Raw genomic sequence first — 24843 nt, 5'->3', positions numbered from 1 at the left:
GAGGGAGGGCATTCCAGGCGGAGGTGAGTTCAAGGGCAGAGGCTTGGAGTCCGGGCAGCTAGATTTGAGTCGAGTTCAGCTACTGAGCCGGACTGGGGTGGGGCAGAGCTCCGGGACCTGGGGTGGCCCTCAGGGATTTGCTCAGGGCCTGGAATCCTCCCCAGGCCTGCTGGGCTCTTACCTCGGGGGAGGGACTTGTCAGGGGACATGCTCCTGAAAGGGTTGGAGGATGGATACGTGAGGGGCCCCGGGATCTGAGGTCTTTGTAAGATGAACGGGGGGGGGGGGGGGCAGGGAGAAGGTGGCGTTTGCAGAGGAGAGACACCTGGCAGGAGTATTTCCTCCTTACCTTCCCAGTTCAGTAACCTTTATGGAACGCATATCGTTGGAAATACCGGGGTCTCTAACCAAAGGGTAAGGAGCTCACTGTGGGGAAGCCTTTCCTTGGTCCGTGCTGCCCAGCAGGCAGTGAGGCCCCTGTCACCACAGGCATGAAAACAGGGACTTAGTACTCACCTCCCCAGGCTGTGCCTTCCCGGCATGCGGGGATCAAAGGCAGGAGCGCTGCACTCTCCCGTTCTTCTGTCCTGTCCCCCTGCTTGGAGCTCCTGAGCGGGGAGATGGCTTAGTCACTCAGCAAACCTGTACTGCAGCCTTACTATGTGCTAGACACTTAGGCTGTAGCAGGGTCCAGAGCACACAAGGTCCCTACTTTCTGGGGGCCTTTCGTTGCCTCCTTGTCCCCTGTGTCCAGCACGAACCCTGTGGGTACCAGGGATGGAGTGGCAATGTTGGTTGAGTGAATCTTACCAGGAGGCTGTATCTGGTGTCAGTCTCACCGTGTTTATGGATTCGGGGGCTGACCCCCTCCCGCGAGACCTCCCAGAGTCACTAAGCAGGCAGTCATCCTTTTACTCCGAAACAGGCCATGCCCTCCACACGGGTGGCCTGGAGCCCTGCCTCCGTCCCCTCCTCCTCCCAGGAATGTCCCCGTGGGATTAAAAACCTTCCTGAAACCCCCCCATAAAATGCCATTTCATGCCCTCGGAGATTTGCCGGGCGCCCGCTCCTTGTTAAGGAAAGTCAGGGCAGAGGCGCCCGGGCCCTTAGTGGGCTCTGACGGCTGTGACAGGTGGGCCTGCAGCTTCCAGGGACCTGGCTCTGTCTGTGTAAGTTGGAATCGTCTAGAGTGGTTGCCAGAGCTCCCAGGATCATCTCCGCTGGCACGAATGAGGCCCCTGCTCCCTGGGGCTGAGCCCAGTTCTCCAGGGAAGGAGCCGGTGGTCTGGCAGCTCTGAGCCTCTGCGTGGCTGGAGGGGATGCTTGGAGACGGGGGTCCCCAGGGCGGCGCAGGGAGATGGGGACCCCGATAGCTTCGTGCGACACCTCTCCCACTGGCATGCGGGAGACCAGGTGGGAGGCAGAGAGGAGATCGTCCGGGGAGAAGGGCAGCTTCCCCTCACTGAGGGCCTCCTGTGTGCTGGGGGCGGGGCCTGTGAGACCTCATTGGATCCCCCACTTACTCATGGGGCCACTGAGGACCGGTGGGGGGCGGGCTGGGTAGAGCCACTCCCCCAGGCCACATCCCTGCATTTGATGGGGCTCGGTTTCAACACCCCGCCAAGGCTGACACGCCCTCCCACAGGGCCCAAGGGCTGGGAACCCAAGGCTCCGAGGGGTGAAGCAACCTGCCCAAGGTCACACAGCAGCCATCGGACACCGCCGGGCTGTGACTTGGTGACCTTCCACTGCAGGACATGAAGTGAAGCCCAGTGATGGCCTCGCTCCGCTCCGCTGCCCTGAGATGGAGGAGGAGAGAGCCTTGGCTCAGGGCCAGTGAGGGGGACGTGGCCACAGTGCTGGGTATTGGGCTGCTGCCCAGCCCTGCCCCCCACAGGTGACAGCTGTCCTTGTGTCTGACCCTTTCCTGGCTTTGTTCTATTACGTAATGCATACAAAAGAACTTTTTTAGTTTTGCCTATGATTTTAAAACTTTTTCTTAAGCTATGCCTACACAGAGTAAAGGGCACGTCTCCGCTGCGGTCTCATTGAGTTTTTCCACGTGCCTACCGCCGAGATGAAGATGCAAAACATCCCCAGTGCCGCAGAATTCTCTCTCACGCCCCCTCCCAGCCATTTCCCCACCCCCATCACTGCCCTGACCTCCACCAGCGTAGATGAGTTGTGGGTGTTTTTGTATTTGTATAAGTGGAGTCACACAGTGTATATTTCCTGTGTCTGGCTTCTCTCACTCAACATTGTGTGAGAGGCGCATGTTTTGGTGTGTAATTGGGGGCTGGTTCATTTTCAGTGCCGTTAGATGTTCTGGGACTTTGGCGGGCACATATGTACATGTCTGCTGGGTATGTACCTAGGAGTGGAATTGCAAAGGGCAGAGGCTTTCGTAGAAACAAATTTCCAAACAGCTTTTTGCTTTCCCACCAAGGAAGAAGGAAAGTTCCTGTCTCAACGTTTGATTTTGGCCCCTCTGATGGGTGTACACCGCGACCTCCTTGTGCTTTTCATTTGCGTTTTCCCAATGACTGAGGATATTGGACATCTGTTAGAGGTTTCCCAGCCTTTAGAATTTCCTCCATGTGAAATGTCTATCCAGGCCTTTCGCTTATTTTTTTAAAAAACAAATCGTCTGTCTTTTTGTTACCAAGTTGTGGGAGGTTCTAAAAAATACACATTGTGGATGTGAGTTCTTTGTGAGATTTAGCTGTGTGACTGTCTTGTCCAACTCTGAGTTTTGTCTTCGCAGTCTATTTATGGTGTTGTGGTGACAGAATTTTTTTTTTTTTTTTTTTTTTTGCGGTACGCGGGCCTCTCACTGTTGTGGCCTCTCCCGTCGCGGAGCGCAGGCTCCGGACGCGCAGGCTCAGCGGCCACGGCTCACGGGCCCAGCCGCTCCGCGGCACGTGGGATCCTCCCGGACCGGGGCACGAACCCGTGTCCCCTGCATCGGCAGGCGGACTCTCAACCACTGCGCCACCAGGGAAGCCCAACAGAATTTTTAAATTTCACTGTAATTTAATGTATGTCTTTATATAATCTTGATACACATTCTTTATTGGTGATACAAGTTTTTTTTTAAATTTTAATTTAATTTATTTATTTTTGGTTGCATTGGGTCTTCGTTGCTGTGTGCAGGTTTCCTCTAGTTGCGTCGAGCGGGGGCTACTCTTCATTGCGGTGTGCGTGCTTCTCATTGCGATGGCTTCTCTTGTTGCGGAGCACGGGCTCTAGGTGCGTGAGCTTCAGGAGTTGGAGCATGCAGCCTCAGTAGTTGCGGCTCACGGGCTTTGTTGCACCGCGGCGTGTGGGCTTTTCCCGGACCAGGGAATCGAACCCATGTCTCCTGCATCGGCAGGTGGATTCTTAACCACTGCACCACCAGGGAAGTCCCAGATACAAGTTTTTTGACACCACCTGTGTTTTGCATGTTTTGAAGTATGTGTCAGGCCCTGTGCTTGCCCGGCAGGGCTGTGGTGCAGAGCCATTCCCTGCATAGCCTAACAGGAGGAGATAGATGCATAGTTCATGTATGACATCCCTGAGGGATGGGGAAAACCCTTAGGGCAGTGGGCGTCTAGAGGAGGATCCCCTAACTCAGTTTGGGGGAACATGGATGGCTTTCTGGAGGAGGTGACATGTCAGCTGAGCCCTGAATGATAGAAAGAGGGTAGGCAGGCAAAGAAGAGGGCGACAGGGGCAGAAGGGATTCCTCAGGTAGAGGGCAGAAAGGGCTGGAATGCCCTCCTTCACCTCCCTGGCTATCCCAGCCCTCTGCAGGCAGCTCCAGATGACTCGGGGTTGCTGCCCTGGGCCAGACTATGACCTGGAATTTTGGTTCCCGAACTTGGGTGTCTCAACAAGGGCTTCACACCGTCCCCCTGAGCTCTTTGCCTCCTGCTTGCAGCCTTTACGGTTTGGAAGTGGGTGGGAGCCCAGATACTCAGCCCTTGGTCTACAGACCCCCAAGAGAGTGGGGGATCCACGCCCCCCATATCAGAGCCAGCACAGTGTCCGTGAGAGGAAATGGGCTGTGTAGACGCATTCCAGGATAAAATAAAGCAAGGAGGATGGGAAGAGGGCCAGACAGAGGGAAGGAAGGGACAGATAAGTAACCAACATAGAATCGTGGTTTTTATCGGACAATGTCCTCCTTACGAGATGCAGGCTGAAATCTTTAGGCGTGAAGTATGGTGATCCTGGTAACTTATTTTTTTAGCAAAAAAAGTGTGTAAGTAAGTATTTAACTGAGTTTTCATGGTATTAGTTTCAACCACGAAATTGCTGGTTTTAGAGATCAAAATGGTCACATATTCACAATTTCATAGGGTTCAACCTAAAGCCATTTTTCTTTCTTTTTTTTTTTTTGATGTGGACCATTTTTAAAGTCTTTATTGAATTTGTTACAATATTGCTTCTGTTTTATGTTTTTTGGTTTTTGGCCATGAGGCATGTGGGATCTTGGCTCCCCGACCAGGGATCGAACACGCACCCCCTGCACTGGAAGGTGAAGTCTTAACCACTGGATCGCCAGGGAAGGCCCCTAAAGCCGTTTTCTATTCAGTTTTTTTTATAAGTATCTCTTCACCATTGCTAGAATAATTGCTCTGTCTTTTTTTTTTTTTTTTTTTTCCGGCCACACCCTGCGTCATGCAGAACTTCCCTGACTAGGGATCAAACCTGTGCCCCCTGCAGTGGAAGCCGTGGAGTTTTAACCACTGGACCACCAGGGAAGTCCCCTAAAGCGATTTTTAATTGCTCTCCCTGTTTGAAAATTTTTGTAATATGATGATAGAAAAAAAGAGAATCCCACCTCAAAATTAAAAAAAAAAATCAAAGAACATAATAAAAATTTCTCATAATTGCTTCATGCTCTAAAGCAACTTAAGAACTCCAGTTGGAGAGCTCAAAAATTAGAAGATGAGAAAAAAAATCAGAATGAGATGAAAAGGGAGATTGAAGACCTAAGGAAAAGAATTGAAGATCAAAGTGGTATTTTTAAGGAGCAGATAAATAAATTAGGAGCAGCAAGGAACAGAAGAAGCACTGCTGAAAAGGAGGAAGTGTCAAAAAGGGAAGAAAAGATAACCAGAGTGGATGCAGCTGGAAAAAGAGAGAAAGAGGTAGAAGCAATTAGAAGAGAGGCGGCGGGTACAGAAGAAAACTCCTGTGATGCTCACAGCACAGCTGACGGTCCTAACAGTGAGACAGAAGACGCACCCCGTGATGTCCTTACTACAGGAGAACGGAAGAGCCGCACCGGCAGGTCGGACAGTCCCTGCTTGAGTCGATGTTCTGGAATCATTTGATCAAATCCTCAACGCCAAGCTGTGTCCACGTTCGGACCAAAGGTAGAATCCCCCAGGCATCCAGGCAGAAAGAGCGCGTCACCTACAAGGATAGAAACAGCAGGCTCGCCTCGCCTCTGCCGACTCAGTGCCAGAGAGGAATGGAGAAAGGTCCACACGGTTCTGAGCTGGGGGCAAAGGGTGTGTTCCCAGAGAATAATGTATGTACACAGCCTTGCGGTTGTTTGTATATCAATGCAACAGGCAGACCTCCTCAAAGATGGACAAACAAGAGAAATGCGTTCGGTTTGCAGATGAATCAGAGCGAAGAATCCAGGAAAGGAGATGCTGACAAAAATTAAAAGGCTGGCGCTGAACGTTTAATCCACATGTGTACAGAATGATTGGGAAATCCAGTTGTGAACAGAGTGTGAGCTGGATAACGTGGATGGCGTTAAACTAGTAGTGGAGCTCACACAGAAATCAGAAGGTAGTGGAGGAGGAATGAGCTGGGCTGTGGGCGCACAAATGGCCTCATCTTTCACCTGCCTTGTATAATGCCCCCCGCTTACCTCGTCACATCACCCTCATGCCCTTCTCTGGGCGCTCTACTGCTGTGCTGATGCCTTGACTTGTCTGTTATTCTCTTCCATGAGTCCAACGGCTCCACAAGGTGGGGATTCTTCTCTGTCCTCTTCACTGCTGGGTCCCCAGTGCCTCATAACACTTCTTGGCATATAGATTGCTGGAGAGATGGATGGATGGGTGACTGGATAGATAGATGGATGGTTGGATCGGTGAATGGATGGATGGGTGAATGAATGGATGGATGGATGCATGCATGGATCAGTGGATGGATGGATGAGTGAATGGATGGATGGATAGATGAATGACTGGATGCATGGATGAGTGACTGGATGGATGGGTGGATGGATGGATGGATGGGTGGATGGATGGATGGATGGGTGGATGGGTGGTTGGGTGGATGGTGGATGGGTGGATGGGTGGATGGATGGATGGATGGGTGGATGGATGGGTGGATGGGTGGATGGGTGGATGGATGGATGGGTGGGTGGATGGGTGGACAGGTGACTGGATGGATGGGTGGATGGATGGATGGGTGGGTGGATGGGTGGATGGGTGGATGGGTGGATGGGTGGATGGGTGGATGGATGGGTGGATGGATGGATGGATGGATGGATGGATGGGTGGATGGATGGGTGGATGGGTGGATGGATGGGTGAATGGGTGGATGGATGGGTGGATGGATGGATGGATGGGTGGATAGATGGATGGATGGATGGGTGGATGGGTGGATGGATGGATGGATGGATGGATGGATGGGTGGATGGATGGATGGATGGATGGGTGGATGGGTGGATGGATGGATGGATGGATGGATGGATGGATGGGTGGATGGGTGGATGGATGGATGGATGGGTGGATGGATGGGTGGATGGATGGATGGATGGATGGGTGGATGGGTGGATGGATGGATGGATGGATGGATGGGTGGATGGGTGGACAGGTGACTGGATGGATGGGTGGATGGATGGATGGGTGGGTGGATGGGTGGATGGGTGGATGGGTGGATGGGTGGATGGGTGGATGGATGGGTGGATGGGTGGATGGGTGGATGGGTGGATGGGTGGATGGGTGGATGGGTGAGTGGATGAACGCATGATGGGTAGATGGATGGGGTGGCCAGGAAGCATCTCCTGTATCAATAGGAGGCATGTTTAAGCCGTGTGGCAGCAGTTTCGTAGTCTTGGGTCTTGGTGCAGGTGAACGTTTGTAGTCCTGTCTGGTGGCTCTGATGGGCTACGTGGCTGAATGCGTCTGCTCTATCCCACACGGAGGAGAATTTGTGGCACGGAACAGTCCCTAGTGTTTCAGGGTGGCTCCATTCTGAGATGGATGCTGTCTCACCTTAAGGCTGTGTCCCTACTGTTTAGGCCAGGAGTGGCTTCCCCTTGGGGCCAGTGAGCAGTAAGAGCAGGAAGACGTTTCTGTGCAAAATTGGTGACTTGGGTGGCAGTGGGAGGGCGCGCAGCTCAGCAGAGCATGAAGAGGGTCCTGCAAAGTGGCGCAGCGCTAAGGGGCTTTCACGCCCGTGCGTCCCACACAGTCCTCACAGACCTCCTAAAAGCCAAGCGTCGCTGTCCGCATTTTGGAGATCAGAAAGCCGAGGCTCGGCTCAGCTGCCTGGGCGAGTTCCCTCAGCTCTCCGAGACCCCAGTTCCCTTAACTGTAAGGCACGGGTAAGAACGGCGCTGCCTGGTAAGATTGGGATTGTTGGGGGCGGCCGAAATGTGAGGCTAGGTTGAAAGGGCTTTGCAAGTTGTCCAGCCCGACGTGATGCTGCGTCCTCCCAGGCGTGGCTCGGTCACTGTCCCTTCGTCTTTCCCGGCTTGGCTTTCCCGTGGACCTGGTGGGACCAGCTGCTCATCGTGACGCCTGGTTCCTTTCTGCCGCCTTGGCTCTGCTGCCCGAGCCGCTTGCTGAGGGTTTTCTTTCTCGTGGCCCCACCGGAGGCCGTGAGGGATGCAGGAGGTGGCACCCACCCCCTGCGGCCCTGCCTGGGCTTGATTTGGGTTGTGATCTTCCCTGACCAGCAGGGACTTATCACTGTGGCCCATTTACGGTGGGAAATCCCTACCCCTCACTTCCGAGGTCTGGACAGTACCCGCCCAGGAAGGGGTTTCACACGTGGGCGGGGGCGGGGGGCGGGGCAGCCCAGTTCCACCCTCAGCGTGGCCTGGACACAGACCAGGGGTCCAGGGCGGGAAGGCTGGGCGTGGGGCGGGGGGATGGCCCTGGTGGGACCCTCCAGACGCCCACCTGAGTCCCTGTGTGTTCGTGGGCATATTCCTGACACCTGGCGCGTGGTGGGTGCTGAGTAAATATGAGAGGAAGGAAGGAGGGGAGAAGGAAGGGTTAATTTGGGGGCTTAGGGCCATGTGACCGAGGTCAGCCTTCTGCTAACTGGCAGCTCCTTCCTGTCAGTTTACTGGAATCCTTTGTTATTCAGCACGTGTGTTCCTGGACTTGGCTCCGAGCTGCCAGATCAGGCCCATGCATCTTACTGATTTGCACAGCGAGTGCTGCCGAAGTGAGGTCTGTTTGTTCTCAGGATGACCGACCCTTACACTCCTGCGTGCCCTCTGTGTCCTGGGCGCTCCGTTCACACCCCTGTCTCCTGGAGGCCCGGAGGGCAGGCGTGTCCAGATAGGATCGCGCGTCTCTGCAGCCTGCGGAGGCCCCAACTGGGAACTTGTCCTGGGCATGTGGGCAAACAGATGGGTGAGGGGTTGCCGGGGAAACCGAGGCCCACTCGTGGGGAGGATTAACGGGGGATGATCAGCAGAGGTGTGAGTAAGGTCAAGGAAAGCAGCGGGGCTGGTGCAGCACCCAGGGACAAGCAGCAACAGGGAGCCGTTACTATTGTCGGCCTGAAGGGCGTGTGGGCACGTGTGGGCACCCATGTTCCTGTGTCTGTGTGTGCGTGCCGGGTATTAGAGGAACCCTGTGAGCCCTGCAGCTCCAAGAGAGGCCTGCCTGATGGGGCTCCATGCTCGGGGCAGGAGGCAAAGCTGCAGGCCGGCAGGCGGGGAGCAGGGCGATGACGGCCAGCCTCTGTCTCCTGCCGGGACCTCCCATTGGCTAGAAGAGCTCAGACAGGAGCGCAGGGGAGCCCAGCTGATGCATCTGTGTGAGTCACCCTCGCAGGACACGGAGACGGGCAGAGGAGGCACCTGTAAGGTGGGTGTAATTAAGGCACACCCCTAACGGGGCAGCGTGGGGAACAAGTGAGGAATTGCCCGGCGCGGCGCTCAGGACGGTGGCTGGCACCTGAGCGCTCCCAGAAAAAGGGTCATTACGATCATTACAGGGTTGTTTCTCCCCTCACAGTACGTGTCCAGCACAGACGTTTCTGTGTAATAAAATACACATAACATAAAATGGACCACTGTAACCACTTTTAAGTGTCCAGTTCAGTGGCATTTGTGCAGCCGTCACCACCATCACCTCCAGAACTCTCTCATCTTCCCAAACTGAATCTCTGTCCCCATTAACCGCTGACTCCCATCCCCCTCCCCCAGCCCCCGGCCACCACCTCCTTTCTGCGTCTGTGGATTTGACTCCTCTAGGGACCTCGTATACGTGGAGCCATACAGCGTCTGCACTGCTGTGACTGGCTTATTTCACATCATGTCCTTAACATTTCGTGCATATCGTAGCGTGTGTCAGAATTTCCTTATTTTTTAAGGTGAGTAATACTCCATTGTATGTATAGACCACGTTCTGTTTTTCTGTCATCCCTTAGGGAGAAAAATGTTGATGGACCCTTGAGTTGTTTCTACGTCTTGGCTAGCGTGAATGATGCTGCTATGAACGTGGGTGCGCAAATACCTCTTTGAGACCCTGCTTTCAATTCTTGTGGTCATATCCCCAGAAGTGGACTTGCTGGATCAAACGGTGGTTCTAAATTCAGGTTTCTTTGAGGAACCGCCATACTGTTTTTGACACTGGCTGCACCATTTTACCTTGTCAGCAGCAGAGCACCAGGGTTCCAGTGTCTCCACATCCTTGTTATTTTCTGTGTTTTTCATAGTTGCCATTCTAATGGGTGTGAGGCTCTAGCACAGACTTTTGTACATAGGATGGATGGATGGATGGGTGGATGGATGGTGACAGTGTCTGTCTGTTAGAACAAGACTCCTCTTGGGACCACTTGGCTACCAGTTGGCTGAAGTGTCACTGTGGATTGGAAAATAGTATAATAGTTCTTCTAAAGCGCTCTGTAATAACTCCCTCCTTCTTTCTCCACGTGTCCTACCAGTAGGAGTTTGATGTAGCAAAACTATCTAGAATGCCAGTGTTTGTGATCACAGATGAACTGGCTTGGCAACACAGAGGCACGGAGTTGAGGCTGAATTAGCGGGGGTGCTTTGCTGTGGCGTTTAGAACACATTCCGTGTTATCGTAACCCTGGAAATGAAAACGCAGCTTCCCCTACAGAGAAAGCTTTGTCTTAAACCATCACGAGAGAAGCTTCTGTCCAGGGCGCTGCCTGTGACCATGGCGGTCTGCCCTTTGCACGGGAAATCCTCTTAAATCAGCCCTTCCCATTGTCCCCTCTCCCGGCCTCCTGCCCAGCTTTAAAAGAGCAAAGTAGCCCGCAGGAGTACAGGGGCAGTCGGCAGGTGCGGAGGGAAGGTCAGAGGCCCGAAGGGTGAGTTCCCGTCACCTCCCTCCCTGGCTGTGTGCCTTGGGCCAGCTGAGTTCTATTTCTTTGTGGACCACCAGTCCCCTCTGCTACAGAGTGGGAAGGATTTGACTCACCTTGCAGGCTTGTTGTGAAGGTGAAGTGAGATGATCATAGGCGGTCCCTCCTCAGGCAGGTTCCATGTGGCTTCTTGTTCCTGAAGGGGTGGCAGCAGGTGGGACCCAGGAAACGTGGGATGCGGTCTTGCCTCAGTTTCCCCATCCTGCACACACTTCTGTCTCCTGGCCCGTGTTGCAGCTTTCATACTCATCATCTCCCTTGATCGTCCCAAGAAATCATTGCCTCTAACTTAGAAACAGGGACATGGAAGCACAGAGAGGTCTAGTGACTCACCCAGAGTCACACAGCAAGGCCATAAGTGAAAAGAGCGGATGAAAGAAAGGCGGTGTGACGCAGTGTGGGAAGGTGTAAGGTGTCAGGTGAAGGTGTCGGGCTGGCTTTGGAAGTGGGGACCCCCATGCTGACCCCTTCTGTCACTCCGCCTTCTCTCCTCAAGCATCCCCATCCTTGCAGGAGGGAGCGAGAGCTTCCTCTGACCCCTCTCCCTGCCTCCCTGCCACCTGCCTGACAGGAGCCACACACACCTGAGTTTCAGTCCTTCCCCTGCCGGGCACTAGCCCTGTGACCTTGGAGCCTTAGTTTACCGCCTCAACTGCCTCGTTTGAGGAAGACCCCAACCCTGAGTTTTGATGCAAGTCCTTTTAAAAGAGCTGTTGTTGGCAGTTACAGAGGGGACGCATGGTCATTGTTTCAGATCTGGAGAGTCCAGGGAAGCAGATAGAACAGCATAACCATCGCAGGGCCCCATGTAAATGAAGCAAACGCTGTCGACGTCGGGGGGGAGTTTCCTGCCAGTCTGTCTTGTGTGTGTGGACCTTTCGCAGTTGAAACAACCTGGGAGATTGCTCGCTAATGGGAAGGGGTGTGGGTGCCGAGAATTCCACAAGGCTGAGTGACACCCCGCTGTGTCTGTGTGCCGCCTCTTCTTGGTGGAAGGATGCTCAGCTTGTTTCCTTAGCTCGGCTGTTGGGAATACCGTTCAGCCATAAAAAGAAGGAAATCCTACCACTCCTGACACCACGGAAGAGGCTGGAGGGCCTTATGCTGAGTGAGGTCAGCCGGGTGGAGGAAGATGGCATCGCTTACATGAAGAATCTCGTCGAGTAGAATGGTCGTTGCCAGGGGCTGGGGGTGGGGGAAAGGGGGAGATGTTGGCCAGAGGGCACACACTTCCAGTTACGAATGGATTCTGAGGCTCCAGTGTGCAGGGCCAGCCTGGTGACTGTACTTAACGATACTATATTGTGTACGTGAAAGTTACCAGGGGAGTAGATTCTAAGTGTGCTCACCACAACCCCCCGCGAAGAAAGTTAGCCGTGAGGTCATGGAGGTGTCAGTTAATTTGATTGTGGTAAACATTTCGTAATGTACGTTTATCAAATCATCGTGTGCACTTTCAGTAGATATGAGTTTATTTGTCAATTACACCCAGTAAAGCCGGGGTGAACGAATTCTGCAGGGTTGCCTCTGCCGTCTTTCCCAGTTACCTGTAGGGAAGGGGGTCTTGCGGGGGGCTTTGACTCTGTGCAGCGGGAAGGGCGCCCTCAGAGGCCGTGGTCAGCCCTGCTGCCTAGGCTGCGAGGGCAGCCGGCTGGGGGCAGAGGGGCCTGGGGAGGGGGGGGTCACTCGGGGCCAGCAGGCCCCTCGGTAAGCAGGCAGCTCTTCCGGTAGCCACTGCGGACTTTGACAAAGGGAGCCTGGGTGACCCCTGAGCGGACAGCGCGGGACTGGCCTCTGCAGCGCGGGGCTGGGTGGGGGGCGGGAACTGAGAGGCCGGCCTGCAAGCAGGTGGAGGAGGGTGGCGAGCAGCGCTGGCGGCCACACGTCTGGGTCCACGCTGTGCCCTGAGCCACCTGGACAGGGCCCTGAGCTCCGCGCCTCGGTGGCCTCCCCTGTGAGGTAGGCTTCGGGGTCCCCCCTCTGGGCTGTTGGATGCAGGCCCATCCTGCCTGAGGGGCGAGGCTCAGAGGGGCCATCACTGTGCAGAGAAGGTTGCGTGTGGCCCCCAGCCCTGGTGTCCCCTGTAAGGAAGTCGGGGTACTTGGCCCACACCTTGGGATGGAGATTTGACCCGTCACGTTTTCTGAGTCATAACAGCTGGGAGCGGGGGACGGAGCCCTAAGCCCCCATGTCCACCCTTGAACCTCTCCACGAGGGCCCGTCACACGTCTCCCCCCTCTCTGAGAAGGGGACAGGTGTCACCTCCTCCAGGAAGTCCTGCTCCCCAACCCCTCTCCACCCCTCACTGGGCCAGGGGCCTCCTCCCACCCCATAGCTTCTGTGACATGAGGCTGATCTCAGTCTGTTCTGTGTCACCTGCTCCGCTGGGCTTCTCTCCCAGGGCCACCTGCAGGCAGTCCGTGCCTGTTGATTGCGTGAATGATCGGAGGCACTCTTTTGACGTCAGTATGTTTTTATTATCAGTGCAGGATAGAATCACGACAGAAAGTTTAGAAAGTCTAGGCTTAAAAAAAAAAAAACAACCCAGCCCATCAGCCTTCCCGAGCCCTGCTGTTTCACTTTGGTGTATTTCCTCCTCGTAAGTTTTTCCATCAGTGAGCTTTTTCTTACCCAGCAGCAGAAAATACAGGGTTCCGCCTTGCTTCAGAATAATAACCCCACTCTGGGAGCATGGGGCCTAAGCTTTCATATTCCTCGCGTCCCAATGCTCTGGGGACAGCTAGTCTTCACCCCGCTTTACGGCCAAGGAGCACAGGCTTGGACAGTTGAAGGACTCGCTCAGCATCATGCAGGAGCACATGGGCACAGCCAGCTGGCATCGGCGTCGGAACTCAGGACCAGGGCCTGTGTCAGGGTCCGGCTCCGAGCATCCACCGTGCCACTGCCCCGTCAGCACACGGACCTTTCCCAGTGCTGCCCAGAGCATCAGGACAGGAGTCCCCGTGGCTGCGGAATATTCCAGCCGCCCCACCAAACGCCAGGTGCTGGATTTGCCTCTGACCCTGGGCGAGCGCCTCCCTGCCCCCTGCCTGCCCCAGAGGGCGAGTTCTCAGACTGGGTCTCCGAGGGGCCCGCGTGTTGTGGAGCCGCGGCCATGGGCCCCACAGAGCCCCCGCGACGGTGGTGATCGGCCAGCTCAGGCCTTGGAATTGCCAGCTAAATGCTTTATGTTTACAAGGATGCAGGGCTTATGCTCTGGGGGGAGAAAAGCCCGCAAACGGGCTATAACGGGCAGGAGAAGCAGAGAATAAATTAACTTTTAATGTTCAGATAAGCTTGCTGACCACGGGGCTAAATTGCAGAGGCCCTCTGGGGGGGAATAAGCGGAAATTGTTAGGATTAGAGAAACAGACCGGCCACTTGGCCCCCTGTGTTCCGGATGGGCTCGGCGCTTCTCTGCTCCAGTCTCCCCGGGAACGGGTCTTCTTCTCTGCCATTTCAGACCATGCTGCTCGGAACAGAAACCCTTTCTGGGAGCACAGGGCAGAGCCCTCCCAGCAGAGAGTCCCCCCCTGTACTGGCTGGGGGGGGCTCGCTGCCACCCACCTCACAGCCAGCCTCGTGCTGAAGCTCAGGCACTGGCCCGCAGGGATGGGGCGGACCCAGCAGCCGGCCGTCGGGCAGCCCTCACTTCCCGGGGTCCCTTCTTGGAGAGACGGGCGGGCCGGAGCGGGGCTGGGGCGAAAGAGCAGGGTGGTGGGGCCACTAGAAGCTTTGCCTGAGCTTAGAAGCTGGACCCTCACAGCCTTGACATGACACCAGCTCACCAAAAAGTTTCATCGAACAGCTGCTCAGAACATCAGCTCTTCCCGCTGCAACACAAGGCCACGTGGCCTTGACTTTCTTCTGTGCCGTGTCTGGACCTCGGTGTGCCCGTCTGTAGAAGGGGCACGTGGATCCCTAGCTGGTTCAGATGTCAGACACCAGCCCATGCCTGGCAGGTCACCTCTCTGAACCTCAGTCTTCTCATCTGTAAGATGGGGCTCCACCTAGTGACCACCTCCTACCGTCGTGAGGACCTCAGGGCCTGGGTCTGGATGCTCCTCAAGGCGCCGCTGATGCGGACGGCTCCATCGGGGCCCTGGTCACTCTCCAGCCAGGAACACCTGAGGCCCCAGGGACCCTGCGGCCTTGTTGCAAGTGGGTTCCCAAGTCACGTATGCAGCTTCGCCCTGAAGTTGGTTTGAGCTGTAAATGCTGGCCCGGGGGGTGCTGTGTGGAAGCCCCCTCCCGGCAGGAGACAGGCCAGGCAGTGTTTCCTGCCTCCAGAGTGGAGATAAGGGAGGATTCATGGAGAGAGGGCCTTCTCCCTGCCTCAGGCCGGGCAGGCATCCTCCAGCCGGCCAGGGCCTCCTGCCTTCTCTGGCGGGAGGCCGCCCGTCACGCCTCTGTGTACGCGCCCGTGGGTTGGCAGAGTTGATGTTTGAAATCCCATTGTGCCCACAGGGCAGGCACGTCCCATTCTACCGAAGGAGGACAAGGGCTCGTTTGCATCTCTGGTAAGATTTCTCTGTGGGTCCCAAGAAGCCTAGCAATTTCTACAGCACCGGGGGAGGTTGCCTTTGAAGCGCTTGGCTTCCCGGCCTGCGATCCGCAGACACCCAGGCCCAGGCCGCCCTCCAGGTCCGGGTGGAGGCTGACCTCGGGGGCGGGGGTCCCGTTTGCAGCGGCCCTCGGAGCCCCCCGATGACCCCTGCACGTCTCTGCCTGAGACAAGCCCTGGGTTCTGGACTGGGCCTGCTGCCCCCTGTCATGCCCGCCTGGACCCCTGCCATGGACGCGCACGATCTTTGGAAGGAAGCGGGGAGAACTGGTAGACCGCTTACCCCTCCTCGGCGTCCAGCTGACGCTGTTGGCTGTAACACCCTCTCCTTGTGACCGTGGGCGTCCTCAGAGCGTGGTGGCCGGGCTCCAGGGGTGAGTATCCTGAGACAGAGACAGAGAGACAGAGAGAGAGAGACAGAGAGACAGATGGGCCGCTGTAGCCCACGCGGTCCCACGGGCAGGATACGGAGGAGTTACACCACCACAGGGGTCCCTCCGGTTGCCCGTTCATAACCACACTCACCTCCTCCCGCCTCCATCAGCCCTGGCAGCCACTCATCTGTCTCCGTCTCTATAATTCTGTCATTTCAAGAATGTTATATAAATGGAATTGTACAGTATGGAACCTCTTGGGGTTGGCTTTCTTCACTCTGGATAATGGCCTTGGGATCCCGCCAAGTGGCTGTAGATCACTCCCTTTTGGGTAGTGTTCTGCGCTGTGGATGCCACGGAAGGGCATCTGAGTTGTCTCTAGTTTGGGACTGTTACACGAAAACTGCTATACGTGTTTCTGTGCAGGTGTTTGTGTGAACATAGGTTTCCGTTTCTCTGGGATAAACGCCCAAAGGGTTAACGGCTAGTGACGTTGAGCGCTTCTGTGTACTTATTTGCCACCTGTCTGTCTGGGTAGGTGAAGTGTCCATCCATGTCTTTGGCCCATCTTCTAGTTAAGCTGGTTGGTTTTGTTCTGTTGAGCTGTGCACGCCCTTTCTGTATTCTGGATAAATATATCCACCGCTCCTTTGTCCGGCGTGTGGCTTGCAATTACTCGTCCCCGTAAAAAGCCTGTCTTTTCACCCTCTTTGTAGCGTCCTTCACGAAGCAAAAATGATAAACTCACTGAGGTCCAGCTTACTGACTTGTCCTTTTGTGGGTCGTACTTTTAGTGTCAAGCGTAAGACTCGCCAATTCTAGGCCTTGGTTTTCTCCTCAGTGGTTTCTGGGTTTGCATTTTTCGGGTGAGGCCGTGATCCGTGCAGGGTTCATTCCTGTGTGAGGTGTGAGGTTCAGGTCAGGGTTCACCTTGATCGCCTGTGGATGTCTGACCTTAGAAGTCGGCTCGCTGTCCTGATTTCAACTGTGTTTCCCAGTGGTCAGGGCACCTGTGGCTGTGGGGAACATAGACTCCCACCTCTCAATCTCTACAGTATTTGGAGATGAAGCCTTACGAGGTGACTAAGTTGAAATGGAGTCATGTGGCTGGGCCCCGCTCTAGTCGGACTGGTGTCCCCATGAAAGGAGGAGATGACGACACTGAGAGCCCCGAGGGACAGCCGCGTGAGGACACGGGGAGGAGGTGGCCGCCTGCACGCCCAGGGGGGAGGCCTGAGGAGGAGCCAGCCCTGCCCGCACCTCACAGGTGGATCTGAAATCCTCACAAGCCAAGACACAACCCAGGGTGCCTCCCTTTCTAGGGATTTCTTCCTAAGCTAAGAATTACGAGATGAAAAGCCAGTTGCAGTACTTGGATGCCAGCCTCCAGGGGGCAGCAGACAAGCGATGGAGGCTGTGATGTCTGAATTTTTTTTTTTTTTTTTTTGGTACGCGGGCGGGCCTTTCACTGCTGCGACCTCTCCCGTTGTCCGGACGCGCAGGCTCAGCGGCCACGGCTCACGGGCCCAGCCGCTCCGCGGCACGTGGGATCCTCCCGGACCGGGGCACGAACCCGTGTCTCCCGCATCGGCAGGCGGACTCTCAACCACTGCGCCACCAGGGAAGCCCCCCATGTCTGAATATTTTTGAGGCTGAACAGCAGCACACGTCCTTCTCATCTGGAAACACACACACACACACACACACACACACACACAAACACACACAGTACAGAGCACAATACATAAAATCTGTGCGTCCCGTCGCCTCGTGGTAAACTCCGAACTCTTCTGCACAGACTGCGGTGCCTGCTCTGTACCCACCTTGCCAGTGTGTTCCTTCCCAGCCCCCTGGACCCCTGGACGCCAGCCGTGCTCAGTACCTGGAGCCCTCCCGACACAGCACCCTGCTCCCGCCTTTCCTCATTCTTTTTTTTTTTTTAATGTTTATTAACATTTTTTGATGTATTAACTTTTGCGTGTGTGTGTTAGTTTCTACTTTACAACAAAGTGAACCAGCTGTACATAGGTTCCCATATCCCCTCCCTCTTGCGTCTCCCTCCCTCCCACCCCTCTAGGTGGTCACAGAGCCCCGAGCTGATCTCCCCGTGCCGTGCGGCTGCTTCCCACCAGCTGTCCACCCTACGTCTGGTAGTGTATAGATGTCCTCATTCTGTTTCCTCCTCCCGGGAACCCTTCCTGCCCCTCTACCTAGAAACGGTCTGCTTATCCTGTCCAGGCTCCAAAGAGAGGCTGCTTCCTCCAGGCAGACCTCTCTGACTGCCCGGGCTGGGCTGGGCTTTAACTTTTCTGCTTCATATTTGGGTCCATTACCCAGTTTTCAAGCTGTGGCTTCACTTGTCTCCCGAAGAAGGGTGAGCTTCCTCCGATGATTTGACTGTCTGCCTGTGTGCAGCCGGTTCTCCCTGAATGTCTGCAATGATTTTTGTTCATCGTGCAAAGGACTATTAAAATACAAGTTACTATTATAATAACGGTAACAGTAATTATCATTATTATGGTATTGGGCTTTGGGGCAGCTGGCAGGTCGTTTACGGGGCTCGTGTTTGCCTGAAGGGCCTCTTTCATGCCAGTTAGAAATGGATGGTGATTGCAGACAGTCGGTCTCCTGCCTGAGCACAGTTTTGTTTTGTTTTAATCCTTCGAAGGGAAGTTAGAGCCTGTCTGGCCCCATGACGGGGATGTGGTTCAGCCTTCCATAGTCACGGAAGTTGCTTGTTAGGAAGCAGCAAACAGACCCGTTCCCGGGCGTCGCCGGCACCACACAGCTGCCGCTGGACGCCGCCCCTCTCTTACGGCAAATGCAGTTCCTGGGGCTGAGCCCCATGAGAGGGTGACAGAGGGTGGGGAGGACGGAGATGAGCGTGCATTTGCAATCGAGAGAGGACCCTGGCAGCCACGTCAGGGGACCAGCTGCCTGCAGGCTGTGGCAGGAGGCTGATGAAAGGACGCCCGGCATCCGTCATGGGCGTGGAGATTTCTGCAGCTCCCCGCCCTTCCAAAAGGGGCGTTTGGGGCTGGAGGGTGGGGAGTTTGTCCCTGCTGCCTGGCCCAGCGGGCTGCACTTTGCTCTCCTGCCTTCACCCCTGGGGCCCCGGCCCCAGACCTGCAGGCTGGGGTGGCCCCGGGTCACGCGGCTGCGGAGCCCGTGCCCCAGGGTCGACGGCCCGTCGGCGGGGTCCCCACCCCTGTGAGGAGCAGGTACGAAAGTGACCGGCAGCTGAGAAGTTATTGCCCGGAAGCTCGTTGTTGGTTGTTTGGTTTGGTCTCGGAAATACTTATTGCTTTTGTGGAGTTGGTGAGTCCGCGAGGATGTTGAAGCATCCAGGGCAGGACTGGGCCAGATGACCTCAGGAACCCTCCATCCTCAGTGTCCAAGGTGCTGAGATTTAATCTAAAGAAGGAGAGATGTAATAAAAGAGCTGGAGAGTGCTTGCGCCGTCTGGGAGGGAAGAAGGACAGCGCTGTGCTCCTCCTGTTTCTCTGTCCCTGGGATGCAGCTGCTGCGGAGCCCGCGTGGTGCCCTGGGCGGTGCGGCCGCCGAGGCCTGGCTGGCTGGACTCAGCCCCGCCCGCAGCCCCTTGGCCGCGCAGAGGGGCCTGGCGGGCTCCTGGGAGGGGCGGGCGCGCCGCGCTCTGACCGACCAGCTCACCCTCCAGACGCTCACCGTGCGCGTGAATGCCTGAGACGTCTCGGCCGGCTGATCGGCGGCTCCTCCCAGAGTTCCAGGAGCCTCCCACCCAAGCTATTGATTCTTTTTTTTTTTTGAACTGGGAAGTAGGCAAGTCTTTTAAACGCAGAAGAGCCCAATTTCCCAGATTTTCCCACCACCCCCCCATGACTTCTTCCCAGGTGTGGGGTATTTTAAGCAGTTGTAAACACCCTTTTGGTCAGACTTTTCATTTCCGATAATGACCGTATTTATACAAATTTCTGTCACCATTGACGGTCTGAGAGAAGATCTCTTTCACACTCAGGCTTCGGCATTTTTATAGCGTTTCCATCTGGAGCAGGCAGAGTGCTGGGCTCAGTGGGGACACCCTCACGGTGCTGATAAGAATGAATACCAATCCTTCTTAAACTCTAACAAAAAATAGAAGAAGGAACACTTCTGAACTAATTTCATGAGCCAGCATTATTCTGACACCAAAGCCGGACAAAAAATTAGAAAGAGAGCTACCGTGTGATCCAGCAATCCCACTTCTGAGTATGTACACAAAGGAATTGAAATCAGGATCTCAAGGAGATATCTGCCCTCCCTGTTCATTGCATCATGGATCACAACAGCCAAGACACACGGAAGCAACCTAAATGTGCATTGACTGATGAAAGGATAAAGAAAATGTGATATATACATGCAACGGACTATGATTCCGCCTTAAGAAAGGGAATCCTGTCATGTCACAACATGGATAAACCTGGAGGATGTGATGCTCAGTGAAATGTCAGAAGGACAAATTCTACATAATGCCACTTGTATGAGGGATTTAAAATAGTCAAACTCGTAGAAGAGAGTAGAGCGGTGGCTGCCAGCGGCTGGGGAGAGGGAAATGGACAGGTGATGGTCAAAGGGTACAAAGTTTCAGTCATGCAACATGCGTAAGTTCTAGAGATTTGCATGGCATAGTCCACAGAGATAATAATGCCTTATTAAATGCTTGGAACTTAGCTAAGAGGATAGATCTTCTGTCAAGTGTTCTTATCACAAAAAAACAGTAAATAACGGGGGTGGAGGAAACTTCTGGAGGTGATGGATATGTTGATGGCATTGATTGTGGTGACGGTTTCACAGACATATACTTATCTCCAAAGTCATCTAGATACATACAGCTTTTTCTGTGTCAATTATACCTCAATACAGTAATTTAAAAATAAATAAATTAATTAATTAAAAAGAGTGGATGGAGAAGAACCTGATTTGGTCTAGGGAGCTGAAGGCCTCGTGGACAAGGCCCCTGGGATGTTCATAATCCACATTAAGTGAGCAGAGCTGGCGTAAATAGAATGATATACACTGCATCATTTTGACTATATTAAAATAATAAAAAACAAAGCCTGGAGATAAATATGCAAAAATATTACAGTACCTCCAGGTGGTGGATTACAGATGATTTTTTTTTTTAATGTATGGATTGTATTTGTGTTTTTTTCTGGAATTTTTGAATTTTATTTTATTTATTTTTTATACAGCAGGTTCTTATTCGTTACCTATTTTATACATATGAGTGTGTACATGTCAATCCCAATCTCCTAATTCATCCCACCACCACCCCTGCACCACTTTCCCCGCTTAGTGTCCATACGTTTGTTCTCTACATCTGTGTCTCTATTTCTGCCCTGCAAACCAGGTCATTTGTACCATTTTTCTAGATTCCACATATATGCGTTAATATACGATATTTGTTTTTCTCTTTCTGACTTACTTCAATCTGTATGACAGTCTCTAGATCCATCCATGTCTCTACAGATGACCCAATTTCGTTCCTTTTTATGGCTAATATTCCATTGTATATGTATATGTACCACATCTTCTTTATCCATTCGTCTGTCAATGGGCATTTTGGTTGCTCCCATGACCTGGCTATTGTAAATAGTGCTGCAATGAACACTGGGGTGCATGTGTCTTTTTGAATTATGGTTTTCTCTGGGTATATACCCAGTAGTGGGATTTCTGGGTCATATGGTAATTCTTTTTTTTTTTTTGCGGTACGTGGGCCTCTCACTGTTGTGGCCTCTCCCGTTGTGGAGCACAGGCTCCGGACATGCAGGCTCAGTGGCCATGGCTCACGGGCCCAGCCGCTCTGCGGTATGTGGGATCCTCCCGGACCGGGGCACGAACCTGCGTCCCCTGCATCAGCAGGCAGACTCTGAACCACTGCACCACCAGGGAAGCCCAGTTGGAAAATTTTTAATCACAGTTTCAATTTCATTACTTGTGATTGGTCTGTTCATATTTTCTATTTCTTCCGGGTTCAGTCTTGGAAGGTTATACCTTTCTAAGAATTTGTCCATTTCTTCCAGGTTGTCCATTTTATTGGCATAGAGTTGCTTGTAGTAGTCTCTTAGGATGCTTTGTATTTCTGCAGTGTCTGTTGTAACATCTCCTTTTTCATTTCTAATTTTATTGATTTGAGTCCTCTCCCTCTTTTTCCTGATGAGTCTGGCTTAAAGGTTTATCAGTTTTGTTTATCTTCTCAAAGAACCAGCTTTTAGTTTTATTGATCTGTGCTATTGTTTTCTTTGTTTCTATTTCATTTATTTCTGCTCTGATCTTTATGATTTCTTTCCTTCTACTAACTTTGGGGTTTTTCTTTGTTCTTCCTTCTCTAGTTCCCTTAGGTGTAAGGTTAGATTGTTCATTTGAGATTTTTCTTGTTTCTTGAGGTAGGCTTGTATTGCTATAAACTTCCCTCTTAGAACTGCTTTTGCTGCATCCCATAGGTTTTGGATCATCGTGGTTTCATTGTAATTTGTTTCTAGGTATTTTTTGATTTCCTCTTTGATTTCTTCAGTGCTCTCTTGGTTATTTAGTAACGTATTGTTTAATCTCCATGTGTTTGTGTGTTTTACGCATTTTTTTCCCTGTAACTGATTTCTGATCTCATAGCGCTGTGGTCGGAAAAGATGCTTGATACGATTTCAATTTTCTTAAATTTACCAAGGCTTGATTTGTGACCCAAGATGTGATCTATCCTGGAGAATGTTCCATGTTCACTTGAGAAGAAAGTGTAATCTGCTGTTTTTGGATGGAATGTTCTATAAATATCAATGAAATCTATCTGGTCTGTTGTGTCATTTAAAGCTTCTCTTTCCTGATTTATTTTCATCTTGGATGATCTGTCCATTGGTGTAAGTGAGGTGTTAAAGTCCCCCACTATTATTGTGTTACTGTCGATTTCCTCTTTTATAGCTGTTAGCAGTTGCCTTATCTATTGAGGTGCTCCTGTGTTGGGTGCATATATATTTATAATTGTTATGTCTTCTTCTTGGATTGATCCCTTGATTATTATGTAGTGTCCTTACTTGTCTCTTGTAACATTCTTTATTTGAAAGTCTATTTTATCTGATATGAGTATTGCTAGTCCACCTTTGTTTTGATTTCTATTTGCATGGAATATCTTTTTCCATCTCCTCACTTTCAGTCTGTATGTGTCCCTAGGTCTGAAGTGGGTCTCTTGTAGACAGCATATATATTGGTCTTGTTTTTGTATCCATTCAGCGAGCCTGTGTCTTTTGGTTGGAGCATTTAATCCATTCACGTTTAAGGTAATTATTGATATGTATGTTCCTATGACCATTTTCTTAATTGTTTTGGGTTTGTTTTTGTAGGTCCTTTTCTTCTCTTGTGTTTCCCACTTAGAGAAGTTCCTTTAGCATTTGTTGTAGAGCTGGTTTGGTGGTGCTGAATTCTCTCAGCTTTTGCTTGTCTGTAAAGCTTTTAATTTCTCCATCAAATCTGAATGAGATCCTTGCTGGGTAGAGTCATCTTGGTTGTAGGTTCTTCCCTTTCATCACTTTAAGTTTATCATGCCACTTCCTTCTGGCTTGTAGAGTTTCTGCTGAGAAATCAGCTGTTAACCTTATGGGAGTTCCCTTGTATGTTATTTGTCGTTTTTCCCACCTTGCCTTCAATAATTTTTCTTTGTCTTTAATTTTTGTCAATTTGATTACTATGTGTCTCGGTGTGTTTCAGTAGCTCCAGGTGGTGGATTACAGATGATTTTTACTTGTTTATCTTAAGCGTTTCTGTATTTCTTCCACACAAGAAAAACAATAGAGGTTATTTCAGAATCTGATGTTGTATCGGTCACAGTGATTAGCTGTAGATGACAGAATCCACTCTTTCTGATTTGAGCAGGAGCGGACTTATTCCTGGGTGTTAGGACCGAGATTCCAGGACAACCAGGGGACCAAGATTGGATGCCGCATAGCCAGGGACAACACAGCCTGGACAGTCGCCTACCCACACCTGACCCTGTTGCCATGGAAACCCCACTGTCTGTAATGCTCAGGCCCAGACCTCTCTGTTCCTTGCCAGCCAGGAGCCCCATCCCTCCACCACCCTGTGTTGTTTGCTTCCACCTTTTAAATCTTACATAGACATCTGTCCAGAGGAACTCAGGTCACCTGCCAAACTCTAGATGCAAGGGTGTCTGAGAAATGTAGATTTCAGTTTTCCAGAGGCTAACATACACAAGGCATGGAAGGAGGGGTTGGCACACATGTTGAATGAGTCAGTCTTCAGGGTCCACCACACAAGTGAAACAAGAGGACGAAATGATCACTTGTACCCTTGACATTCTGAAGTCCACATGGCGGCTCAGATATCCATGGCGTTATCATAAGAACAGCAGGGGGCTCTCTCTTAGTCCAGGGAGCACTAGCTGCAGAGCCCCTCACCCCAGCCTCTCACTTCCCACCGCCAGCACCTCTGTGCCTGGGGTCTTCTCTTGAGGCTGGAGACCCCTTGGCCTCCTGTGTGGCAGGCTGGAGTGTGGAGACTTACTGTCCCCTAGGAGCAGACTCAGCTAGGACTGCAGCAGCCTTACCCCTTGGGTGGGAACTCTGCACTGGCCCCAAGGGCTCCCTGGTGGACCAATTCTTGTTGCCTGCAGTGGAGGGCTCCCACAGTGGGGAGCAGCTTGATAACAGCCGTAATTAGGCAACTTCTCTTTGTCTTCTCACTTCCCTTGCCTTCACCTCCCAAGTAAACTCCTGGTGCCAGAATCCTCATCTCCAGGTGTGTCTAGAGCATCCCAAACTAAGGCATCTCTGACCTGAGCATCACACATGTAAAGCCTCATCCTAGCTCTGGACGACCCACTGGGGACAGTCCCCTGAGGTCGGGTTAAGAGGTATGAGACCGCTTCTGTGACCTCACCTCCATTCATGCCAGTTTAGGAAGTCGTCCTGTTCCTGGTTCCCATTCATGGGCAGGAAACCAGAGGGCTCTGGGATGCTCCCATTGTCTGCTGCCCAGTCCACGCTAGTGCCACATCTACGCACACTCAGGCCTCATCTGCGCACCCCCCTCTGCGTTGTTCATTGCTTCTTCTGTCCTAGGCCTGACAGCGATATGCCCTGGAGTTCCAGGGGTCCTCTGAATGTGCTGTCCTTGGTGTAAATGTGACTGTGCTATGTGTGGCTTTTAGTGTGTGAGGTTTGGGACAGCTCCATCATGGGTTCACACAGCAGCCTTTTCCATGGAGCCTGCTGGGTGCCAGGCCCTTGCTGGGCTCCGGGCATGGGATGCCTCACTTCCTGTGGAAGCCACCCTTCCCTCGGCAGCTTT

The 24843-nt window shown here is 52.8% G+C and overlaps 1 protein-coding gene across 4 annotated transcripts in view; it reads left to right on the top strand.

Moving 5' to 3' along the window:
* The window catches only part of IQSEC1 (IQ motif and Sec7 domain ArfGEF 1), a 311767-nt gene that overhangs the window by 50821 nt on the left and 236103 nt on the right, over positions 1 to 24843 (top strand). The gene's annotated exons all lie outside the window — the stretch shown is intronic.

The sequence above is a fragment of the Kogia breviceps genome, chromosome 10 (genome assembly GCF_026419965.1).
Source record: "Kogia breviceps isolate mKogBre1 chromosome 10, mKogBre1 haplotype 1, whole genome shotgun sequence".
NCBI classification, from domain to species: domain Eukaryota; kingdom Metazoa; phylum Chordata; class Mammalia; order Artiodactyla; family Physeteridae; genus Kogia; species Kogia breviceps.
The sequence above is the reverse complement of the archived record's forward strand: the minus strand, read 5'-3'. Positions and strand labels throughout refer to the sequence as shown.